The 22,426-nt window shown below is 40.3% G+C and overlaps 1 protein-coding gene across 1 annotated transcript in view; it reads right to left on the bottom strand.

Moving 5' to 3' along the window:
* Positions 1–568: 568 nt before the first annotated feature.
* Positions 569–22,426, bottom strand: part of rtn4r (reticulon 4 receptor) — a 270,401-nt gene continuing 248,543 nt past the window's right edge. Inside the window, exon 4 of the mRNA XM_069138316.1 lies at positions 569–588. The gene's annotated coding sequence lies outside the window, so the exon portion shown is untranslated. The remainder of the gene's footprint in view (positions 589–22,426) is intronic.

Genomic DNA, 22,426 nt, shown 5'->3' with positions numbered 1-22,426 from the left:
GACAACCTATTGAATAATTAATGGTGGCTTCATATGTAGTATTAATGCTATGATAATCAGGAAGACCCCACTGAATGACGATGGCTTGATGAGCCAAAGATCTGATCTCTGTAATTTATGGCTCATAATTTGATGTCCATTGACCTATGGCTGCAGCACATTGAAAGCTGCAGCAGAATGCAAATCCTTCCACATTTTCATCTGCCTCATTTAATGTAAAGTTTCTTTTTCAATACCATGGAGCTAAATGGTCATAATCTAATTACTTTGCAAATTGGAGCTCAAATCACATTCTGGTTTTTGATTCAAGAAACTGAGAATTGTAACTACTCTGAAATATGAGGTTTGTCACTTAATCTGATAGTACAAAGTCAATTATCGGATCACATATCATATGAAAAATGTTACTTGAGACACCCTAATGCCACACTAAACTATATTGTGGGTATTTGTCGATTTATAGTGTCACTGTTTTTCTGTGTGCACTGGAGCATCCCACTGTAACACACCCTGACTGATTGTTGATTGTTTATTAAGTCTCGAACAGCAGTGTCACATGTCTGAGGCTGTTTTTGTTTTTTTTTTTACCTTGGAGAAGCAGTTTTCTTAATACACATGGATAGACAGTGAATTGAACGGGGCTTCTCCCACCACAAGGAGACTAACAAGCTATATTTATTATTCATGTCGTAATCGGAAGGCATCTGAGGTGCCTTTAAATTAATGAGAAAATGTGATCGACCAACGGTGAGGCCACTGCTGTCTCCCAGAACTCTTTGAAATTGAGTTTGAAAGAGACGAACGGGGGGGGGGGGGGGGGGGGGGACTCACTACAGCCAAGCTGTGAAATTGACTTGGATGGGAAAGCTTGGCAAAAGAACTTGGTACATGTGACCACCGTGCTGCTTCTGGAATGAGTCAGGTCAGCATCAGGCACACAACACAATTTACAGCTGCTGTTGGAGGGTTTCCTGATTACGGTGGACTGGGTCAATTCAAATGTTCCGCAGAGGTCGCCATGGCCGAGCAAACGGAAATCTTTCTCAGTTATTTTAGTGACTGCAGTGCGTTGACATTTTTAGAAATAAGCTTCTTCAGTTTAGAGCCTTAGATAAGAAGATACTCTTGTATCTGCCCAATAAATATGAAGCTACAGTGTCCTGCAGCTGCTTATCTTGTCTTAGAATATAGCATGGGAACAGGAGACTAGCTAGTTTGCATAAAGAAAATAGCTACCTACAGCTTTGCATTGCATTTGTTGAATGTATTTTAAAAGAGAAAGTGTAAAAATACTTTTACTGGGGATATGCTCTGGATTTGTTCTTGGCCGGGGGCTGTGACAGCACCGGGACTTTTGTTGCTTTTTACCTTTATGCTATTCTACGTTAACCAGATGCTGGCTACAGCCTGTGGATATTAAAATGGCAAACTTGGTATTTAAGGAAACTCAAGACCTATTTCTCTTTAATGTGTTTTTTTAGCTTCAAGTAATGTTTATATATCATTTACGTTTTTAAGGTTTTATCATGTTTTTATCCTGGAATTTATTCTATTTTATTAAATATAAATACTTGATTTTTAACACTATTGTTTCATTGTTGTAACTTTTGGTCCTGCACTTTTTTATTTTTTTGTATTTTTTGTTTCTATTTTGTGAGTGTTGCTTTAATTTGAAACACTTGGTGGCATGTTTTGATGAAAGGTGCTACATAAATGAGCTGAGTTGAGTTGAGAGTATTAATAGGACCGATCTCAATCGTCTTGTTCAGCCAAGAAAGCAAATGTCTATTTCCTAAAATGTCAAACTATTCCTTTTAATACTCTGGCAGTAATAATGAGATACGCATTACCTAAGCATATCCTTTTATTGACTGCAGGGTTGATCATTTGCATTGCAGTCATGAATCCTCCCTTTATAATGTAGCTGTAGTTTTCTTCAACCCAAATGACTCATTTCATGAAGACTGGATATTGACGTGTGGTGCATGCGGAAAATCAAATTATTCTGGCCATATTTAGCACCTGTTGTAACTAATACTTGACGTCGTAATTGCAGTTTTAATCATCTTCATATGACCTTAACACAAATATCTTAACAAGTATTATGTGGTCTTGTGATGATCTCATATCCACATTAGGACTGAAACGTAGGTGGTACTCCTGACAGAAACCTATAGGGAAGAAAAAAAAAAACAACCCTCATTATAGAATCTTTGGCTTCTAATGAAGGAGAAGTCCATATGGACCTCCAGCTATGGAAACAAACAGTAGCTGGTGAAAGGTCTGACTGACGATGGTCAAAACCAGTGCCGAATGACTCACTGGAGCAGCGCGTCTTCTCCCCTCGCAGCCAATCAGCAGTCTTCATGATCATCGCCCCTCTGCTTATATAGCTTCTGTCGGAGTCAGCCCCTGAGTGTCAGTCCCGTCATCCCACAGACACTTCAGGTCTGCTGACGGTACTCCTGTCTCATCATGTAGTAATTGCATTATAATCTACCACTATTACCTTCCCACCCTTAATCTGTGTTTTTATGTTGCTTCCCTCAAGCGATATCTTTGCTTCTAAAAAAAAGATTCCTAAACTACAGCATAATTTAATAATAATTTAAAACATCTTGCTCAACAAATGTGCTCCCTGAATATTTGACTCCAGTCTTTTCATTGTGCACTATATATATTTTTTTAAGCATAATTCAGTTGGGTTTTTGGTCTGAATCCTCTCTGTAAAATGTTGAGTTTTCACCACAAGTTGTGATTCTTGAAGACATCAGAAATGCTCCATTTCATAGCTCTATTAATATCATATGATACAATGAACCTATTGGGAGATAGAAGTTGGCAGCATGATCCAAACACTCTTTTTTCCCCCCTTTGCTTTTTAAACACGGTGGTAAGCATTCATCCATCTTCTTGACGACTGTCTCAGTTTTCTGCTTCTCGTTTATCTTCACCTTTAATGGGGAATCAGTTCATTAAAACTTTAGATGTGATAGCTCAAGCAGCTGAGATTGCCTTGCTTTTCCTCATTGAAAGTAATTATAAGTCAAATTGGAACACACTTTGACAGTAACTGCCTTTGTTCTCGGCTACATGTTTGTGGGGAGAATTCCCAGAGGTGGGAGCTCTGCTGCAGCAGACTTAAAGCTTTTGATATAGGCCCTGCTGAGAGAATTTCTGAGGGAATCTCTGCTCTCCTCAGAAATATGAGGCAAGGGCCCGTGCATTTAAACGCAGCTTTTTTTGTGTGTTTGTGCACACATGGCTGTATCTTCAAGTCCCTTTGACTTCTTAGAATGAGTAATCGTCCCGCAAAAAACCTGCCACAGAACCTCTTGCTTCATGCATTCCTCCAAATGATATTGGGTTTGATCTGGTACATTGCGCCAATTAAATACATTTGCTCTAGTGTCTTGTAGCTCACATCAGAATAATATACTTTTTTTTAAGGATTTCCATAAAGTGACAGTTTATTTTGTCGTTTATTTTCATATTTCAGACCTGTCAGATTTGCTTCCTGTGCCACTTGTGCAAATACTTTATGCATTTTAATCCTTCATTTAAAATGTTAATGTAAATTTATTATACTTCACCTTATTCATGCTTAATGTGTGATTACTTCCCTATGCAGCTGCCATAATTGCCCCTCGGGGATGAATAAACTTTGTTTTCTTGTTAGCTAGCTAAGCAATTTATGATCCAGCTACTTGTGCAACAGCCTTTTGTTGCCTGTAGATTTCAACATATTCTGTGGAATGACGTCGATGTTGGAAAGGTGTTGAAACAAACTAGACTTGGTCTTTCAGCGCTTTTATGGGAAATTTATTTCAAACTGTGTTCGGTCTTGCAAACCTATATTTTTTTTACTATTTCTTGCACCTGGAGGTGTGGCTATGCAAAAACAGGAAAGAGGACATGCATCTACAGAGTCAAATAATCCAATAAAAACAAATGTCACCTATTTCCAATGTTTACACCGTTTCCCCCGGCTCAGAGCAGGTTAATCTGCAAAGAAAAAGCAGGGTCCACTTTTAATTAAACATCTGTGAAGCAGCAGGCTGCGGGTGGATCTGCCAGTTGACAGGGATTTTTTGGTGCTCGGTTATCCCATTGAAACACCAGGAGATATTGCTTCAAAAAGCTCCTTTGTGGTTCTTGAGTTTGGAGAGGCTTTGAAGGCGATGAAGCAGGGCATTTAAACAAGGTGTATGTGTGTGGAAACACAGATCAGCCATTCACTTTCAGCTGAGTGGAGTGCAAACCACTCGCCTCTGGTGAGATCGCTCTCCTCACCTTATCTCGTCTGCCTGGCTGCAGATACTCCCCGCAGCCTATCTCACAGCAATCACATTGTCCTTGCTTCAGATCTGGTCTGTTTGTTTCTCATCTCATCTGAATACTGTAAACAACATTTTGTTTCTGTGCCTAATCAAATCTCCACTCTGACAAGTAACTGAAAACTTTTACCAAGCTCTAAAACCGGACTATAGGTAATCCCTGTACTCCTTGATTCATCATCTTGTCTCTGTACGAATAGTAATCCAGATCAACACCAAGTACAAACTGTGACTCAGATGAAACAGGTGCCTTTAATGGTATATACATTTTATGGTTTATGTTAAAAGTTGTAAACACTCTAACCTTGTTGTGAAGTTGATGTGGTGAACCTGGGGCATAACGTTGTCTCATTGCACATCCAGCAGATGTCGGGCAACATCAGCATTCATTTTAAGTCATGTCTGATATTCTAAGTTGAATATTCACTCTCCCTTTCGCCCCGCTTTGGTCTCCACTCCCTCCTGACAAAAAAAAACAACCTACTCTTTAGCTCTGAAAATAGTTACCCAAATAGGTCATCAGCTCGTTGCAACCTTTTTTGTCTGGTGTTTTGCGCTGAGAGGGTAGAGTATAGAGGGTTTTGAGAATTTTTGACCAGCTGCTTAGTTTGACTGAGAATGACAATGCTGAGAGTGCTGAGCAAGCCGATACCAAACCAAAATGTGTAATACACCCTTCGGTCCACTAGATGATACCGTGTCAATCTCACGTTTTGGCTCGCTTAGGCGTGAAAACTAAGGCTGCTTAGGTTTGGGATACAAAAAACAAATGGTTAGGTTTAGTAAAATATCATAATATGGGTCAAAATAAGTAATTTTATGTAAGTGTTAATTCTACAAGTGTCCCCATAACATAGGCAAATCGTTAATTCATTTGTTATCAAAATATTGATTATAGCCAATTTAATAACCCCAAAACACACACAAAGTAAACTGAGAGTTTATTGGCTGGAAGTCATGTGCAAGGAAGATTTGGAGATGATTTTGCATTAAAAACACAACTGTTCTCCGTATCTGGATAAATGCACTGGGTGATGTTATGGTTTTCATGTGAGAACACATCACAGATTTCTTAGTCACATACTATACAAGTGAAGCGGAAACATTTATTGCTCACGTTCCAGAGATTGTAAGCAGTATAGGGGATGCTCTGTAAGCCTCCTTTGTTGGTGTGTATTCTAATGTTCAATCTTCAAGTAAAGAGATATCACACTGAGCCTCAGTTGTGCTGCAGGTGAGTTAGACAAGATTCATTTCTAAGGGGACGGTAGACAAGATGATTGCATTGAGGAGCAGGCACAAACCAACGCTGTGCTTTGAAAACAAAATTCTGTCACTGAGTGTTATTATTATGCAGGAATCCAGCCAAATCCCTGCACCTGCTTTGACTCAATATTGTGCGCACGCCTCACCGTATTCTCCTGCTTTTTCATATAAGGTAGGTGAATTTGCAGTCACCACCGCACGTTAATTTGTAAGGCCTTGCTTTTTAAGCAAACAAAAGAAGCAACAGTCCCCTTCCTGCTTGCGCTGCTAATATATCTCACATAATGATGACTCTCTCTACTCCATGCATTCTACCAAGTTCAACAACAATCTAACCTTTTTCTACTGCAGCTGTTTCTATGACAACGTGAGCCCCTGCCTCAACTTTAAAGCATGATAAACACAAAAGCCAGATAATGGATTTGATTGATCTCGTTTCTCTCCAAGGGACTGATATCAAACTGATAGGGGTGTTTAGGCTAACAGGTAAAGATCAAAAGGTGATAATGTTTTCTCTCCTTAGAAATTTGCTACATGTTTCTGATCTGTGTGTTAAGATTATTACTGGACTCAATGTGAATTACAACGCTGATGTTTTGCAGGGAGGTCACATCCAACTATATACTAACATCCAAAGAAATTTCTTCTTAAGGCAAAAATGCAGACGTGCCACGAAAACATAACTACTTCATTGCCTGCAGTGGGTATTAAATGTGAATTATATGCAGGGTTCTTACGGGTCAGGGAATTTCAGGGCATATCAGGGAATTTTAAAAACTCTTTTCTAGACAGGGAAAGTCAGGGAATATTAGGGAATTTTGTTTGCATGTTTACATTTTAGTTGCCCTTTATCAAATTGTGATATTTCCTATGTATGTAGCTATAACATTAGTTAGCTAGTTTTTATCAATGTGTATGTTTGGTACCATTAGTGGCCACTGACAGAAATTAAAAGTAGCTTATTAGGTTGCCAGCAAATTACCGTTATGGTTAGATACATTATTTGCCCCTGCAACCAGTATTTAGACATGTATTTAATTTATTTCAATATCGGTACAACTGGAGGGGCGTGTGGCAGCCTGTTTTGAACATAAATTTGGCTGTTTCTTGTCTGCTCAGCACAATGGCAGCCTGTTTTCTGTTTATTACTGTATATGTAATGGAATTTTAGCTTTTTAGTCAGTGAAAATCAGGAAAACGTCAGGGAATTTGACATAATGCTCTATATGAAGCTCTGGTCACAAAGAAGAAAACCGTGTTTTTTTTTTTCTCCCTTGCGTTCCTTATTGCGTTTGACAGGACGGTGACCACATAACTCAATCCTGTTGCCAGCTCAAATTGAGACCTCTGAGAAAGTGCTGTGCCATTGACCCTTGGGCTGCACTGCCTCTTCAGCTAAAAAAAAAAAACATGAATAGGTCGCCCACCTCACCGCCGCCTCAGATCACAGAGCAGTGAGGACTGCTGCTGTGATCCCGACTATGAAAAAAATGAGCAACATGTGATGATGCATGGTACGACGATGATGCACCATCCACTGTTTGAGTCTCTTGCCAATCAACAGAGTGGTGTGAAATTAATCACTCTCGGGGCTGTCAGTTGGCGTCAGCCAGGAGACATTTATCTTTGAACCCATGTCAGTAATTTGGCAATAACAGTTCCTTTGATTAATTCACTGCCTGAATCTCTGCCAGGAGAGCAGGAGTTCAGAGACAGTGACAGATTGATGATGCCGGTATCCTGTAATTCTGTGGCCCTCAAACTTTACAATGATTAGACTTGTGTAAAAAAAGACAATACAGATAAATGGTATTCTCCTAAACTACTGCTGTGATGATATATAGTATATGAATCATTGTTTGAGTACAGACCTGTCGTCTAAGGTGAGTTGTCAGCGCAGCAGCGAGGATGTTTGTTGTATTTGCTGTCTTGTCAGGAAGTTGCAGCTGATTTTTGGGCTAGTTATGGAACAGTGCTGCAGATTGTTTGCCAGCGCCGGCTCACCGTGTCCCCAGATCAGCTTTAGTCATGCTGCTTAAGCAAAACTGTTGACACATCTCAAGCTAACAAAGTTCATTTGAGCGAGCACCAAAAAAAAAAAAAAAAGTTGAGCCAGGAACAGAAGACACAATACTTTGTCAAACCCGTAACCGAAAAGGCTCATTCAGCAGGTGTCGTTCCACATATTGCCAGCTCCCAAACTTGATGTTGACTTCAAAGCCTCTCGAGGGGTTTGCCTGAGAGGTAAACAACACTCACAGGATATCTTTTTTTTTTTTTCATTTGACAGCGTGGAACGCAATCCCAGGTTTTCTGGGTGTTGTCTTTTGCACAGATTTCTGCACAACACCTTTTTTCAAAAAGCTAAATGGAAATTAATGACTGTTATCTTCCACACTATTGAATCTATTAGTGAGAAACATTGGAATCTTAATTTGGGCATCACTGGGATTATTATTTTAATTCAGCCATATGTCAGGATGAAAAATTGCCATCATTAAAATTTAATTGCGATTCTGAAGTAACATTTTTGTTTTTGGCCACAAGTTGACATTATTCAGAAAAAACAGAGAAAATAAAAAAAAATATATAGATAAAATCACACATTGATAATAAAAAACAAACTCTTTTTAAACCACTTGCCAAAATTAATAATGTAATAAACTCAGTATTTGCAAACTGTCTAATATAATTGGTCTCAAGGAGCAATGTACCAGGGTTGTTTTGGACCTGGACGGATGCATCCTGTTTAATGGAAGTCATGTTTCAAAGAATGTGGAAAATAAAGCTGGTCTTGGGTTAACAAATATTGCACCCAGCTAACTTCTTTGTCAGATATGGACGGCTTGTGTTTCCACTGGGTCCTATATGAAATCACCGCTGTATTTTTTTTTTGACAGAGTAGGCCATGGGAAATATTGTTTTTGTTTTTTCCCAGCAGATGGTCTCAGCTGGCTTATCAGAGTTTCCCACCTTTGTATGGATCTTTTCTCATCTCTCTTTCCCTCAGCCACAACATCTCAATAACACGTGTGCTTATTTCTTTTGTCTTTCTTGTTCATTCGCTGCCTGACTGTTTGGACAAAATGTCATCTTCTACCTATCCATCAATTACATGAACTCATACTGTGGGAATTGACTAGTGTGACACCATCTGTTTTCTCTGCCTGACAAATACTCGCCAGTTGATGGGGGAAGCATTTTGAAGTCTTGAAGCCGTGTAGTGTGCGTGGGTGTTACATTTCACTCTATATTACATTCAGCTGTGGGTTTCCGACTGTAGCCATGGAAACCCACTAGCACTGTGACCCCTCCCTTGGTAATACCCTATTAAAGTGAAATTTTGTAATTTAATGTAATGGAATAGCAGTAATTGGATTAGTATACTTTCATAGCCATTATGCTTATCTTCACAGCTCTCCCTGAAATCTCTTAAATGTTCCTCTCACTGATGTACTCTCTGACACTGGTTAGTCCCCTGGCAGTGCAAATGTAAGTGCTCTAGCAAGCATATCATTCACGTATCCTTGCATAGATATGCAATAACCATGAAAACCACAGATGGTGAGCTGTTATACATTACTGTTCTGAACAGAGAACACTTTATAAAAAGGGAATTACAAAAACGGTTTTATTTTCAGACTGGTGACCTTTTTTTTTGTTGAAAATACAAAAAGGACTGGGAATATCTGCTCGGCTGATAACTGCTCCTCCATCTTTGGCATGTCCCCTCAGCTGATTCCAGCTGCCTGCTGGAGGAATTAAGGAGATTTGGAAAGCCTAGGCAGATGTAACAGCTGAGTTGACATTAACTTGCGTGGGACAACGTAGTGCTCAGATAGAGAGAAATGCTCTGCACTGCTAACTGGGGGGGCTTAAGGATGTTGCCTGCTTCATTATGTCCCGGACAAGCTTTCCTGACTTGCTAGCCAAAGTGTATTTTCTGCCCACTGCCCACGCATATTTCAAAGCATGGAGATAGAGGGCTGGTTTGTCCAGGTGGGAAAAACCTGCCAGACCTGCACAATTTCAATACCTGGGTTGACCGCCGGAAAACTAGCTGCCAACTTAGCTGCATCCAATAGGGATGGAAATAAGTTGAAGCTTTAGTAAAGCTTCTCCTGTATTATCTAACTGAGATTGAAGCTACAAAGTCAACACTGTGGCGTTTAATCAACTGTTGAATACTTGTAGGCAGGTCTCAGGGCTTTGCTTTATGTTACACTGACATGTTGTCTGTCAGGATGAAGAGTTGCTGTCTGACTGGACAGGCTGTATCCAGCAGAAAGAGACCCTCTGCAAAATGTGGAGAGCAGATCGCATGATACGGAAACAAATGAGCTAATGTTAAAAATACCAGGTCTGTTATCCTGTATAAAATGAATACAAACGCCTTTCTTAAGTTATTCATTCTACCTGCAAGCTGTCCAGTTCTGCAGCATAAAAACATATTATGAAAATGCAAAATTAAGTCCTCTCTTAGCTGTTTCTCTTCTTCCTTTCCTTTACAGATCTGCTTATTTTCTGTATTTTGTGACTCTGTAAGAGCAAGTTTTAATGCAGCAAGTTTGCCAATATATCTGAACAGAAAGATTAAATATTCATCAAGGTTAAGGAGCTCCATATCTGAATGTGAGAATACAAGATAATTCAATTTGCTCCCGTTTATGAACCCAGTGTGTTTACTCTTTGTTCTTTCAGCTATTCTGGAATTGTGAATACAATTATTCAAACTCTCACCGCTTCTCTATCAAAATTTCCTTATTAACTTCATCCCAGTGGAATTTTATATGTATGGGAAGCATATTAGACATTTTTCAAGGCTCGGCAGGAACCTCAATTTCAATTCACAATTACACGTGTTCACTTAAACCACATAATTGCCCTTAGTTCGATTTTACATTCTGTAGCAACACGCATAATAGAGTGCAACAGGCGCCACTGAGACCCATACATCTCAAATGGCCTGGCTAGTGACTGGAGAACACATTTGTAAGACTCCCATTCATGTGGAATCACAAAAGGTTTGGTGCTAAATTCACTGGCACTGTTGGATTTCAACATGTTTTCAGTACACACACAAATTATTGAGCTCTCTGAAACAGGCCGGCATCCGTAACAAACTATTTCCATCTCGCGTTACTGATGCAGTTGCATGTTGATCAATTTTGATTGGCCTCTTTCTGTGTTCCATACATGAATTTCATCAGACCCCAGCAGCTGCTTAAAGATGCATCTATTAGATAACTTAAATCCCCCTCTGGAGATGAGCAGCAGGAATTACAGCATAACTGACGCATCTCTGCAACACAGCCCACCCTAAACCCATCTCAAACTGTAGGAACTGTCAACTGAAATAGATAAACAATTAAATCACTGTTTCCAACTCAGCTTGTTATGAAACGAAAGCGTGAATTACAGCCCTCATTCCAGTAGAGGATACCGTGTCAGTGTCACTATTTATTTCGGTGTTGCTAGCTAGACTCACTCCTTCTTATGGGCAGTCCATCTGGACATAATCCTGTCATTAAATTACAAAATAGCCCTGGAAAGTCTTTTTTTGGGGCCGTGTCTGTTTGATTGGCAGGCCTGTGGTGCACTCAGGTTACAGCTATCGGTGGGCGGGACGTAGCATCGTCCCGCTTTCCAATCAGATCGAGTCAGATCTACCACTCACTCCCCCCCAGCTCATCTAAATATGGTCACTTCTGGCTCAAAAGTAAAGCAAAATGATGACGGACAATATGTCGAGGCATTATAATAGGCCGTTCACAAACCAATGGGTCACTGTTGGTGGCCGCTTGTATCAAAGAAACCCAGAACTTTCTCTCAGGACCAGGATCCAAGTCCGTGGGAGAGTGATGTGGATATTTTTTAAGTAACATAGGTAAGTTCTTTACATAGTTTCAAATTTCTAACAACCCAGCACATAGTGCTAATACTGACTTATTTTAAGATCCATAATCTTTTCCTAACCAAACCAAGTCGTTTTTTCCTAAAACGTGACACTGACATGGGTATCCCATAGTGGACAAGGGGCAGTACAAAACATAGTTATTGGCACCTTAAAGGGAGTCTTTAATTAGTCTGTCTTTATGTCGCAACCTTCAAGTATTTTCTACTTATCCAAACCTTATCTCAACATCACCTTAGATGAATGAAACTTGTTATTTATTGTTTTGTGTTTTAGTTTTACCTACCTCACTACTTCCAGCACATCAATAGGAATACAACTGAAGTGCTGTTTAAAAGGATTGCATAGATTTGGTGATTGATTACAATTGCCTTCTAAAATTCTCATCTGTCCCTGAAATTATTCTTCAATTCCTCTTATGCACAAATCACACAAACAAATCTGCAAAGGCTAATTGAGAGATCAGATGCAACATTTCAACATGAGACCTCGTACTCTGAGATGAAGAAAAAAATCAGAGACTGCCGTCGTTGCATAATCATCGCCGTCGAGATCCCTGTAGACGCAAATGTTTCAGCACACAAACAAAACATCTGTTTTCCCTTCACAATTCTCTCTCACACCTCTTGCATTCCTTAACGCTGTTTTATTTCTCATATTCACAATCATGCTTGTCTGCCTATCAGCATCGGTCATTACTGCTGTATTTGCGCTGGGGTTTGCTGGCTGTGTCGCTGACCTCAACGTCATCCTTTGGCAGATTCATCTTCCAGGAGGTCATGTTTCTGCCTTCCCTTTCTGCTCCAGCCATACAGTGTTAACGATGCATCAGCCCAGGCAACGCTGTCACCGTTTCTTTCGGCTGTATTGCGATGATTCACATGAGTGAGCCATTAGGAAATGGATGTTTTCATGACCCTGTGAGGAGGAGGACGAGTGGGTTGAAAGTGCAGGCTTTCTGAGAGCAGGCGCACTAATAACCCATACAGCCTCTCTATGAGTGTGAGCCAGAGAAGATACACAAATGATTTGAGAGATCCATCTTTTTAATTGTCATCTGGCTCCGATGTGTGACTATGTCTATTGTGACATATAAAATGGAATCGATTCAATATAAATAATACAACAAGAGCTGTTAGGAGCATATTGAGGCTGCACTTATGGATCAACCCTCTGACAAGGATTTAGTTCCCATCACTTGTTTGGACACCCCTGTTAAGCATTCAGTCTGTTAAGAGCTCAATGAAAACATGAGAAACACTTAGTCCTTGTGAGGAGGGATCTCTTGTTTACAAAACGCCTGGGCTTTTAAGGATGTTGTGTGTTTTTTGTGTGTTTTTTTTTTTAACTCAGAAAAGCTTTAGGGGAAAAAAAAAGGTCCAAGCAGCTAAGAGCAGCTCTCTGTGATCTTCTCCATTTAAATGCTTGAAAGGGCATCTTTAGCTCAATGCGTCTTAATTCATTACAACCTCTCTTTATGTTTGACTTCACTAGCATTTTCTCCTTCTTTCTCCCGCGGCCTGATGGCATCGACTGGCTGGGCGGGCGGCCGCAAACACAGCCAACGAATTCACAGCCAGGACCACAACGCTGGGCGGGTATCCCTCCCACTGAGAGCTGAGGTTTGCAGTGAAGCTGACCCATCACACACTTGAGAAGAGGCAGCGGGGCCAAAGAGTTTATCAAAGTCCACATGGGAGATGCCTGCGGGGGAAATTACCCCTACCCAACTCCTCCTCTGCGCTTTATCTACGTGCTACCTATCTCCTCTTTCCTCGCACTGTCCTGCACTGTGAAGGCGTGGCGGGGGCCCCTTCAGGGACCCATTTGCCTTCTATAAAGCCCATTGCTATGGAAATTGAGTGTAATTTCAGGGGCCATTAACGGTGAGTGTGCAGGCGTGCATATCGAGCGTTACTATCATCACACTGGAGCAGAAGATCACCCAGGGCAAAATCTCATATTCGTTGCTTCTTTGGCAGTCTTCGCCCCCAACAACATGACATGCATCACCTGACGCTAGCAGAATAAGGAACGGACAGACTAGGGAGTGGGGAGCTGGGGGAAGGGAGATGAGAGGTGGATGGACTGAGAGGAAAAATCGAGGAGGAGGCAGCAGCTCTGAGTGTGTCTGTGTGTCACGGAGTGGAAGAGAGGGAGTGTTTGGAAAGGAAAGGAGATTGGAATATTCTATGAGAGAGATGGAAGCAGCAGAAGAAGAAGGGAAGGGGCCAGTGGAAGGGAATCCAAGGAGAGAAAAGCCTGAATCAATATTTATACTGTGAGGCGAGACAATTCTGAAGCAGTAATTAAATTGGTGTGTCATATTTCATTCCATTACTCGGGCGAACTTGCATGCAAATTATCCAAAAGGATTCCTTTTCAAGTGGATTTCATTTATTTTATGACAGTGAATAGAATCGAGGTGGGCAGAGAAAAAATAAAATACTACTTCAGTATTCATGAGCATATTGTTAGAAACTTGGGGACCATTCAGCTGCAATTCAGATGTGGGGCTATATATGGGAGGAGGTGACAGTCCGCTCCCCTGTTAAACTGTCATGGACTAAAACGAGGGACAGGGGTGGGGAAGCAAATCAATCTTATTTGAATAATGATTAGTGAAATGAGGCAACACTGTCGCTGATTGGAAACATGGTCTGATTCCCAACATCGCCTCCCCTCCTCCCCTCCTCCCCTCTCCGGAGTCGAGAAGAATGAATAAAACATATCAAAGTAAATGTTGCGCTGGAACACTGCCTGTGCAGATATTTTGGGTCAAATGCAGCCTCCTTCAAACATTCAGCAGCTACACATCCCCTGTCATTTTCACACGTCTGATAGTTTACAATTTGAGTAATTGCTCTATTATTGTATTAGTTAGCTTACCTGGGATATTGGATGGATGACTCTCGAAGGTGACCGCCCTTTTGTAAACCCGGCCACCAGTGTTTACAGTAAGTATTAGTTTCAGGTGCCTACCTCCCTATTACAGTGCTCTGCACTTCTGACAAATGGAATTTGGGGTGAACAACAAAACACATCTGTGCCCAGTGTAGCCAATTAAAAGTTTCACTTCCACCTCCTTGCCTCTCAGTATCGGCTGTTTTCAGTTTCAACTGTACTCTGCAAGGAGAAGAATCAAAAGATAGAGTAGGGCATCCGAAGCACAGCATCAGTGATTTTTTTAACGAAGTAAAATTGCCTCTCCGTGCCCTTTTTCTATTCTTGCCCATTGTATTTGGCCTCCTGTGAGGGAACAATGACCCTGACCTGGGACTGCAGGCAGAGGCACTAAATGGCAAGGGGGATGGAAAGCCACTGGATTGGTGCCATGTTCAGAGCACAGGTTGTGCCTGTGGCATCTGAAGTGCTGCCAATGGGAAACACTGCATTAACGTCTAGAACGGTGGAACGAACAACATCTGCCCATGTTGTGTATTCCTGTGCCAGCGCCCATAGGGAAACAAGATTGTCATATATGATGTGTGCTTCTAAAGATTCCTGGAATTTATGTGTTGGTATGTGCTCCTCACACAGTGTGCAATAGGTTAATTTAGGGTGCACAGTTTTACCAGTCGCAGAAAATAACAATCCAAACAGCAGGGGTGGATTTGTTTGGATCTTTTAGGCAAAAAAAATATACTATAATGTGAACCTGCATGACACATATATTTTTTTCATCTGTAAAGCAAAAATAGAGAATTAGCCAAATGGTATGTTTAAAGTTCACATAAAATTGTCAATAATGCATATTAGCATCACTTTAATTTGATAAAGTCAACAATATAATAATGCTATTTTTAATGGTTGTTTGTGATTACTTATCTAAAGTGTTATCATACAATTTAGTTTTTGGGAAATAAAGGGTTTATGTCTACTGGGCTTTTAGTTTGAAATGGAGACAGGAAATGTGGAGTTTGTAAAACTGTGATGCAATAACTTTAACAGGACAAACGGTAGCGGATCAAAACGAGGCTTCGAGTTAACGTCGTGAATCAGTCAATACACCGTAAATGTCAGCATGACAATGTTGACCCTTCCATTGTTTTTTATTGGCTCTCTTCCATAAAATACGCTGTAGAGATGATTGGATCTTCAAGCTTCAAAAGAACTGTGACCATGTTATTTCCTGCCTTAAAGAAAAAAAAAATGGAGGTGTGTAATTCTGGCGTGTTCTGGCAGCACTATACCGATGCATTTACTGTAAATCATATTTCATTATTGGACTGTTACTATGAATACATTTAAAATGTGAGCAACTTTTTTTTTTTAATATATCTGGATATAGGGAGTTTAATCGACAAAAATGCATTGTATTTGATTTGTGTAATTTGTTTTTATTCAAAATCTCAATCTGTGAAGAAACTAGTCACTAATGTTTAAATAAATGTAATAGTGTAAAATGTACAGTATTTTTTAGGAGAAAATAATAAAAAAAAGTTTGAAACTCTTATACCTCATTTATCTATTTCCACATCAAAGTTAATAATAGAGTTATTTTGATCTCCAACAAAAATAAACACTTTACAGATCATAGAATGTGATTTGGACATTTTAAGCACAGCACAATATGATGGAAGATTGTCCAACATGACACTACCAGACAAAGCACTTTTAGATGAGACAGACACATTCAGACATATCTTTAGACAGGTGAGCAGAGTGAGGAAGAAAGTTATGACAACCCTTGAAGTCATTATTCACTGATGCTATTGGAAGTTAACAAAAAAATAAAAAAAATAGTCGAACCGTGGAACGACACCGATGAACTGAGGGATAATCATTCCTCTGGTGTTGACAAGCTGAGAAAACGTAATGCTTGGCTTCTCGCTTTGTCAGGAGCGGCCAGCCGGAAGAGTGACACATCCACTCATTAATGTGAGGAACATATGTGAGAACACACGCGGCAGCCAGACGCGGCGGCTGGTGCGTGGTGGCCCTCGGCGAGCCCTCTGCTGTTTGCTGGTAGAGATGAGGTTGAGCAAAAAAGCTCGAGCGTTCACCGTGACACTGCAGGGTGCAACATAAAAGTCTTAATTTCCCCATAACAACCTTTAATCACATGCAGCTCAAAAGAAATCTTCACTCATTAAATTTCCGTACCAGCCTCTTTCTTTTTTGGGGTCGAGAAGGGCTGCTGCTTTGCCGAGTGGAAGGCACAGAAACAAGTGCCAATCACTTCAATTCATTCACTCATTCATTTGAGTGATTATTGCTTAATGCCGATTAATTGCATGTCTTTGAACTGTGGGAGGAAAATCATATGAACATTGCAGACTGCCAAACTCCCTCTTTCCTTCTTTGAGCACCCGTGAAAATTAAAATCCTAAAAATCATAATTTTAATATTAGCATTTTTCATGCACATTTCTGCAACCCAACTCTAGATGGCAGTGAAGACCCAGTGGGCAGCCCCCCCACCCCCTATTTGTATATGTGTGTGGAGCATGTGTGCATGTGAATGTGTGTGCGTTCAAGCACGTCTGTGTCTGCATCTGTGTGTATGGCTCCCAGATTCAATTATTCATCATTTCCAGTGCAAATATGGTTTGGCTTTTCTACGTCTCCCAGTTTTGTTTATTATTTATTATGCTGAGGCTCACAATGTTTGGGTAGAATAGAAAGCCTGGGTAGCAATAATGTCACTGCGTGGGTGTCATAATTATGTTCTGATACAAACACACGGGGAAAAGGTATTGGCTGTGTGTTGCAGTGCTGCTGCCGCGTCAGACACATTTGTTTGCCTTGTCTCGGCGCTGATAGCCAGCATCTGTAGACTCCATTATTCCACCAGTAACCGACAGACACCACTCTCAAATACTATATCTGTCTCTGACCTCGAATACATAGCTGGCAATAAGTCATGCAACACGTTCCCACAGTCCACCATGGTAACGATTCATTTTGCTCCCTCCTTTTATGTTTGTTTTTTTTTTTTCTCAGAGGGAGATTTCAAAGAATTGTGCAAAGAATTATTTATAATGACACATTGCCTTTGGATGGATTCTTTCTATTTATGTTAAATTCATGAGTCACTCAGTGTCCATGGTAAATACATTTATTACTCGGCACACCTTGCTATGGATCTTCACGGCATTCACAGCGATTTATGACGCAACATGAAGAATGTGTTTTCACCGTTATGAATGTGATTAGAATTTCCAGGCAATATTCATAAACATTATGAGAATATTTGCAGTGAGCTTTAAAAAATTGCTTCAAGACAGTAGCAAGGTGACTCCAGGCAGAGTGATTTAGGAGCGATCTCACAGTAACTCAGAGCCTGTACCCAAGCAAAGGTAGTTTGTTCTTTTCCAACTCTGTCATTGGCTGATCAAGACGTCTCGGCGTGCCTCCATTCAGTCATTCATGAATGTGCACATAAATCCATTGGAAGATAATGTAGCCTTTAACAAATTGTGCCTGTGATTCTCCCACAAATGAAAATCCATCTTCATTAAATATTTAGAATGATTAAATATTTGGAATGCATGAACATGGCTTGTGCTCATGGTGAGAAGGATGCATAAACAGGGTTATTAAATAAAAGCAGGCCAACAATGATACAAATGCATCTCATCATTAACACCCACAACAACAACAGTAGGGTATCCATCAATACTAATTTGTTGGCTTGGAATGTGCACACATCAGGTGAAACTGAGGCTAAAATAGCATTAATAACATGATCAAATTACCGTCTCTGCTACCTGTAGTTATTTGCTTGAAAAACAATGAGCTCTGTGACAGTCTTGCTCCTACTGCTAACACGTTTATTATCTGCAGTCATGTCAGAGCCAAGAAGCTTTGTTAGAATTTTCAGCTTCTAACTGGTCTGTTTAGAAGAAAACATAATAAAAATAATAAGCTCTCTTGCTATAAAAACAATTTTGGTCTGAGATTAATTTAAGTGCACCACATCTTGTTTGGGCCAACTAGTTGTGCAGTTGTAATCTAAAACACCCATTCCGTTAAGGCAGTCAAACTTTCAAAATGTTTGGCTATTCTGTCGTTTATTTATTTGCCCTCTATTGTTTTGAGCTATGCCAGGGTTTTGTCTCTATTGGAATGGTTGTGTCAGCCTATCACTTTGGTCTTAATTTAGTAATTTCTGAATGGACTGTAAAGAGCTTCAGAGTAGATAAGGACCCCATACAATGAGTCCTACCAATGTGGCCCAACCTATTCTGTGTTTCCACATAACTACATTGCTGGAAATATAACCATTAGCTATAAATATAGACAATAGCAAATCTAGATATTGAACGTATCTGTAATATGTTAACTGACATGCATTTTTGTCTACAGAATAACCAGTTCTGATTTTATAATTTCTCCTCTCCTTCCACCATGTGATTGACATTTTTCTGGTTTTGCGTCAAATATCTCACCAACTATTGGATGTGTTTCCATCAAATTTGCCACAAATATTCAGGCAGCCCAGTGTTAGCACTGTCACCTCACAGCAAGAAGCTTCTGGGTACAAACACTGACTGGCTGAAGTCCTTCGCTGTGAGATGCATGTGGGTTTTCTCCGGTTGCTCCGGCTTCCTCCCACAATAGAAAGACGTGCAATAGGTTCTAAATTGTAAATTGTCCATAGTATGAATGCGAGCTTGAATGGCTGTCTGCCTCTCAGAGTTGGCCCCTGTGATTGAATGGCGACCTGTCCAGGGTGTGCTCCACCTCTCGCCCATTGTCAGCAGGGATAGGCTCCATCTAAAACCCCCACACGCCTTTCAGACACAGGAACTGGGCGTGATGCATAAGAAGACTTCTTCCGAAATGGAAAATCTGCCAATCAAGCCCTCTTCAAGCCCTAGTTTGGAACAGGTACAAACATTTTTGCCCCCAAATGGTGGATGACATGTCGTATAGACAAGTTTATTTCGTGAAGACCCTGCATTGGTGGCTCTTGTGTAGAAAGAATTTGCTGATACAGTCTGACCCCCCTATCAACCAATGTATCTGCTCATTTGCATAAATTAGCACTTTTAGGACACGTGGATGTCATTTGTAGCAGCAAAGTCAGCCATGCTCCTTGTCTTAGCTTTATATTTTGACCTCTTGTGGTAAAAGTTACAAATATAAAAAGTTGCTTTTAAAAAGTTTTTGTGCTTTTTTGAAGAACTCTTAAGGGTAACATGAAATATATTTTTTGGGATCTATCCTCGGGTCACTCAAAAAACTTGAGTAGTCCCAACAGAGTTCTTCGCAGGCCATATACAGATACGCACAGATGCATGATATCTGAGTCGACTGCTAAAACGCCTGCAGAGATAAGGTGTTAAAAGTGCTAATCTGCCAACTCAAGGCAAAGTAAAGCAGACCCTTTTTCTTTTTTATTTCGATTCCTCTAGCAACTCTCTGTGTGCTGGCAGGCAGATACATGACCCCGCTGGAGTCGTAGGGAAGGAGAAAGGCAGAGAAGATGGCAACCAGCCAAGGAAATGTAAGTCCTGGCTGTTTTTTGGTCATGCTTGGCGTTGCTACATGGAGGCTGGAGATAAGATGGGAGCCAGGATATTTGCTTAAAACCAAAAGAGGGAGGGATTGAGGGAGAGATAGACTGGAAAGGCAGAGTTAAAGGGAAAAAGAAGGGGGAGGAGACAGAGGAAGATAAGGGTTGAAGAAGAAACAGACAGAGGGGAAGAGGGACGAGGCTTGAGCGAGAGGAAACAGCAAAAACAAGCCGGGAGAGATAGATTTAGGGGGAAAGAGGAGATTAAGCGGAGGTATGGGACTGTTGGGATGGAGAGATGCAGAGTTAGAAAGAGGAAAAGGAAAAAGCTAGACACACAGAGCATGTTTAAACTGCCTGCTCTGTTTGAAGACAGGATTTTCGCAAGAGACATGATTCTCACATTTTAGATCTGCTGTTATATCCAATTAAATCATCACACATTGGTGCAGCACTGCCATTTCATATCATTTATCAGAATGGTTTGCATCTTTTTTTCGTCGTACTTGGGGTAAATCAGATGTGATTGATGATCTTATAGCTATACTGACATAAATATTGAATTAAATTACCAATTTTTTTAATTGCACCATATTCCCTTGGAGTTAATTATCAAACAGGAATTCTCCCAGTAAAATTGACAGACAGGTTTGACTAGTGTCTCCTGTCTACGGCAGACAAAATAAATTAGGAGAGAGTGGAGGAAAAGGTTGCATCGCTGAGTCATTCTCTCTATGGAGCCGTTGGGAATTTCAGTGAAGATTAGATAGAAGATCTTACTGTGGAAGCTCCCAGCGAGGCTCTCTGGGTAGGAAACTTTACTTTGAATCATGCTCATTAGAATATCATGGTTAAAAAATAAAAAATAATTCAAGCAATAACCAGATTTCTTTTTCTCTCCCTGGAGATCTCAGCCTTGTTCTTAAAATAACAAAATTCCACAGCAAAAGTGTTAAAGCCTGGGAGGTGGTGGGAATACAAAGAGGAGAACCACAGCATTGAGGTTTGAAATATGTCATCTTGTTGCCCTAGGAAAGTTCAGCCTTTATTAGTAAGTGAGTGCTGTCTGCCATCGACAGAAACAAGAGAAAAGAGTTTGTTCCTCCCTGTTATCATTGTTAATGGAGCAGCTCTGGGCTGTACATCGATGTGACAATGCAGATTACAGTTTCAGCACTCCGGTTTTGAAGCTGTGGAGGAAAGTTTTTCCAAAACCCTGCATGAACTTTCCAGGGCAGGGAATTTTCAAAATAAGTCTTATTTCCATTTAAGAAGGCTTTTGCATGGGAGTAAAAAAAAACAACATTTTTATTATGTGTTATATGGGTGTGCAAAGTAATAGCGCTGATGGTTGATAAGGCATGCAGACAGTGAGAAAACCCTTGATAGTATTGTGAAATTAATTTGACACTCATCAGTGTACTCAGACTATAGTAATGGTGTGACATCCTTTGCTGCCACTGAGACGTGTGTTCCAGTGTTGACAGGAAATGTAATTTTCTCCCATTTTTCTTTTGTGGGGTTCCAGTACGTGCAGAAGATATATGTGTACTGTACATGTTCAGTGTTTTTTCTCCTCCCAGCATGATGGATTTAACATGACCTATGTGTAATGGAGTGCTTTCACAGGTGAATAGAGGCACTTTGGGGGCATTGTCTTTATAATGTACTACCTGTCTTCTGCAGCTTGATCTACCCACGTTTTTTTTTTCCCTTTCTTTATCCTTTATTTGTATACTTGTTCGGTACAATTTTGCAGATGGGATCATTCTGTATTTCACTGTTGGGAGCAGTCCAAGATAATACAAATCGAAATAATCAGTTAAGGCAATCAAGTCCAGTTATTAAAATCGACCGTAGTCTGTTGCAGCAGATTTTAATCTTGTCTGTCAACAACAAATGACCTTACTATCTCCGTCTTGAGTGTTCAGATTAAATGGCTAAAGCCTTCTGCGGCTGCAGCAACAACTTCTTTCCTTCACATGGCATAAAGGGAAAACATGCTATATTTGAAGCCTCCCTTACAAGTCTCGTCATCTCAGCCCTTCCCTCCATCTCTCCATCTGTCTATCCTTCCTCCATCATCGTTATTGCTTTAATTTGTGTAAGTGCTGGAGAAATTGTGCATCCAGTGTCATTATCATATCTAACATGACATGAATGATATCAGTGTCACACACCTATGATTAGAAGAATCCTAATCTCCAATAAATACAGAATGTTACATGTAATTCAATTTAACAACGTAATATATCATTTAATTGATCATTGAATACAATTACATACACATAATGACTATTATCAACACTGCAAGCAAAGCCATAGTCTAATTAAGCTGTTAACATAATCCTCCACACTGACAGCTCCCTATAATAACCCTGTGTATGTGAGTGAAGTGCGTATCTTGAGAGACAGCTGCAGGAATCGGAGCGAGTTTTTTCAAATG

The sequence above is a fragment of the Embiotoca jacksoni genome, unplaced genomic scaffold, assembly GCF_022577435.1.
Source record: "Embiotoca jacksoni isolate LCO1_2020_lvr unplaced genomic scaffold, fEmbJac1.0.p SCAF_8, whole genome shotgun sequence".
Classification (NCBI taxonomy): domain Eukaryota; kingdom Metazoa; phylum Chordata; class Actinopteri; family Embiotocidae; genus Embiotoca; species Embiotoca jacksoni.
This window is presented reverse-complemented; position numbering and strand designations above follow the sequence as displayed.